Here is a 4,430-nt window from a genome sequence, read left to right as displayed (position 1 = left end):
ATGTATATGTGTATGTATCTAGTGTTTAGGTTAGCGTCGTTAACTCCGGCGCGTGGCACCTCCCATACAAACCGAATTTTGCATACTGCATATTCCAGAAAATGTTCATGGAAGAGGACTTGGACATGGTATGGAGATATATGAAAGCAAGCGCATACTCATGGCGAAAAATTGCGGTTATTGGAAAAGGGGGCGTGGCACCTCCCATACAATTTGAATTTTTCATACTGCATATCTCTGGAAGTGTTCATGGTAGAGTACTGGAACTTTGTAGGGAAATATATGAAATCAATCACATGATAATGAAGAAAAATTAGGGCTATTAGAAAAAGGGGCGTGGCACCTCCCATACAAACCGAACTTTTCATACTGCATATCTCCGGAAGTGTTCATGGTAGCGTACTCGAACATGGTATGGAGATGTATGAAATCAATCCCATACTCTTAGATAAAATTTGGGCTATTTGAAAAGGGGACGTGGCTAGGGCTGCCAGACGTCCCGGTTTTCCCGTACATGTCCCGGTTTTAGACTATTTGTCCCGGTGTCCCGGTGCAACCTTAAAATGTCCCGGGTTTCGTTTAAGTCTCCCGGTTTTCGATTTGATGGCACAAATTTTGTATAAAATGACTACACTGAGAGATAAAACGCGTTGTAACATTAAGAAAAATTTTATGAATTTATGGGGGGAAATAACGCATAGTAAACATGAATATTTTTTATTTGATTATCGTTTTAAAATTTTCGTATTTAAAAACAATACTTTCATACCACGCACACGTGGTGTTGAATCAAACTGAAAATTTGAATGCACATTTACATGGCTGGCTGTAGCTGAGTGCACGAAGATGCTTGCCACAATTTGCTAATTTCCAGAGCGTCAGGGTTCAAATCCCATCACGGGCAGCATGGAATTTAAATATTTTTAAACTTAATTATGAAAAAGCATCCGTTAAGTGCAAAGCGCTTCATTTTAATATTGGCGTATTTCAATTGAATAATTCTATACTAAATACTAAAATTGGTATACATACTTAAATTTATTACGAGTTGGGTTGGTGCTCTTTCATATGCGATTTTTTTTTTAAATTTAGCACGTTTTGCACAAGCAATAGTAAATGATTAATATAAGTATGTACCTATATACGTTAAAATGACATGCACAGAGTTTTACAATTATATTAAGCAAAAGCCAGAAGTTTTGAAACAAGTTCACAGCAACGAAACAAATGACTGATATTTTAATGTTACCTTGTATTTAATTTTTTTCTTTCGTGAGACCTAGATTACTTATAAGTAGCGTGCCGTACAAAATTATTGGCTCGGAGACTCTTTCATCTGATCACAATTTCTAATCAGATCTTTTAGAAAAATTTTTTAAATGTAGCTTTTGAGCCAATTAGTAAAGTGCAAGTCTCAAGTTACCAGAAAGTTTCGTTGATTTTTTGCAATTATTTATTTTTTGCTGACAGTGTCTTCCACATACAAAAAAATGTCGAACATAGTTTGTATGGAAGAAACTCTCAGTAAAAACAATACCATAAATCAACTAAATTTTTATGGGCTGAAAAACTTCATTTTCAAAATTTTTATAAAAAAGTCTGAATAGAAAGTTGCGAATTTGTATGCAAATTTATTGCATTTTCCCGAGTTTTGCACAAAGTTTAGAAATTTTATTTTTATGTTTTCTGATGTATTTAGTATAAACTGTATTTTTATAAGGAACAAAAAAGGTACATGCATTGTGAAAAATTCTCTGTGCTTTAATTGTGATAAATTGTTTTGTTTTGCTGGTGTACGTTGTAATGATCTCATGATCTCATGTTTTTATGTTTTTGTTTTTGTTTGTCAAAATAAAATTACGTACGAAAGGGAAGGGAGCGAGAGGCCTCTCCCCCCCTTAAGTGTCCCGGTTTGTCAACAGAGATATCTGACAGCCCTAGACGTGGCGCCTTTCAAACTCACTGAAACTATTACGTATCTTTGTATGCATATACATTTTTGCTAAGTTATTTAAGACGGAAATGGAAATATGCCTTCTGATAACCACCAAACCGTAACATTACAAGATAAATGCGTCACTGAAAATTATGAACGTGAACTCTTGGTGAAAATGTTGGACCAAAATTCTTCAATACAAAAAATTTATTTTGGGCGGGACGAAGTTACATAAAATTGTGCACTCTCACCAAATAAAACACCTCGTCATAAAAAAATATCAGCTTCACTCTATAGTAGTTGGTTGAATAAGAAAATGTTGGCGCTTCTGACTTTGTACATCGATGATGTGCATTCGATTCCTGCTGAAGTCTAGAAAAAGAAGTCTGATGAGGAGATGTGGTGATTTCCGAAATAGGAGCTATAACTTCTACCGCTTAGACTTTGTTGATTTTTCCCTTTTTTACAACAAATATTAATATTGTAAAAATAGTTCTTGAAATCCCCATTTTTTAAACATGGTTTTTATAGAGAATTGAACAAGTATTACGATGATATAATTTTAAATCCTTAATTTTATGGTCTTCACTATGTTATTTCAAATAATTAAACTATTTATAACTAAAATAGCTTTAGGACACCTTACATATAGAATATTAAGACCGTTTCTTCAGACGAAGTCCCTGCGATGAGTAGAACCCGAGGTATAGCGATTTGAAGAAGTGCATAATTTGACAGTCATGAAAAAATCTAAACTTTGACAGATCATATTTCCGAAGAAAAAAAATTTCCTCGAGTACGTGGTAGCCAATTTCATGTACAGAGTGCATTTGAAGCGAATCGGAGACATGACACCGATTATTTACGAAGTCCGTCCTACTTAAAAAAGAAAGCCTCACATGTCGATGTATGGACTTTTTTTCTTAAAGATCGAAAGATTCGGTTTTGATAAAACGACTCTGAAAAGGAGTTATGTCCGTTTCGATGAGTGGAATAAAGAATGTAAATAATTCTAGAGTAATCTTCAACGCTCCCAGTATCGATGTTGCATCTATTTCTTTGAGGCTTGCTGACGCGTGGTTTCTTGATATCGATATCGTATTCTGTACATACTTCGCTCACATTTTCGAAAATTTCGTGAAAAGTACTTTCTGTACTTTGTCGCATTCCTTGAAATTTCAGGGCCTTGGAAAAATCTTGCGTTTCCGATTGCAATTGGTTACTCAAAAGCAAAATAGTGCAGAACACTGACTACATTATTTTGCAAGACATTTAAAATTCCAACGATGAAATAGCAGCCTGGAACTGGGATGTTTGTATTGCTGATTTGTTGTTTTTCCATGCTGCTTTCTCATCAATACCTTCAAAGATTTCTGGCTGAATTCAATGTACGTTGATTCCGCTTCATGACTATCGTACGTACCCATATTCTTAAATTTTTTCTTCGATTTACTTTTTGCAAAAATCATGTAAGGCTGCAAAGATGCCAGCTATATCACAAGCTGCATTCACGGCTGAGTTAAACTATGTGGAGCACACTGCACATAAATGGCAAGAGGAAAATTAATTAATTCGCTTGGGTTCCGTGGAGTTCACCACTTATCGCTGAAGATCTATCAAATCCTTGGCCATAAAGGTAAGAACAATCTATGCCTACTTCCGAAAGATACTTCTTAATAGTTCTTGATAACTATCTTGAAATCAAATAGGTGATAAAATTAAAGATCCAAAAAGGCGTAATTTAAGATTTGATAGAATATACTGGAAATGAAAAAATTTACAAAAAGGATTTTTTAGATCAAGCTAGTATCAACTGGTTTGCAGGAGAGTTCCATGACTTATAACTTAAGATTATTTAAAATGTGGCCCACTAATCCTTTGTGTTATGTTGGCTAAGGGGGCAACCTGCAACAGTGCCAAGATTATTCCTCCAAGATTAGTTTACAATGCTTTTCATAAGTAATCTTGGGCGACCAATTCCGAAATTGATCAAACTAGTGTTCGCCCAGCGGTTGAAATTCAACCGCTAAAATTAAGGATAGTTTATGTGAGTTGAGTTGAGCTGAAATAAAATTTGTTGGAATGGGTTAAGTGTAGGGGAGTTTAGCTTAGTACTTAGCATAACATAACATAGAATAGCATTAGATTCAATAACATAACATATGTAGCATAACACATCACAATATTACATCGCACATTCTTCAGTAGTATTTCCTTTTTATCTCTATCACTTTCTTCCTCTCTATCTTTATCTCTATCGCTTTTAATGTTTATGTTTATATTTATCTACACCTTCATATTCATGTTCATGTTCATGTTCAAGCTCATGTTCATGTTCATTTTCATGTTCATGTTCATTTTCATGTTCATGTTCATGTTCATGTTCATTTTCATGTTCATGGTCATGTTCATGTTCATGTTCATATTCATCTTCATCTTCATCTTCATCTTCATCTTCATCTTCATCTTCATCTTCATCTTCATCTTCATCTTC

The 4,430-nt window shown here is 34.5% G+C and overlaps 1 protein-coding gene across 3 annotated transcripts in view; it reads left to right on the top strand.

The window, feature by feature from the left end:
* Positions 1–4,430, top strand: part of LOC118735215 (tyrosine-protein kinase Dnt) — a 548,279-nt gene that overhangs the window by 363,650 nt on the left and 180,199 nt on the right. The gene's annotated exons all lie outside the window — the stretch shown is intronic.

This window comes from Rhagoletis pomonella, unplaced genomic scaffold (genome assembly GCF_013731165.1).
Source record: "Rhagoletis pomonella isolate Grant_MI unplaced genomic scaffold, Rhpom_1.0 Rhpom_scaffold_00003, whole genome shotgun sequence".
Lineage (NCBI taxonomy): Eukaryota > Metazoa > Arthropoda > Insecta > Diptera > Tephritidae > Rhagoletis > Rhagoletis pomonella.
This window is presented reverse-complemented; position numbering and strand designations above follow the sequence as displayed.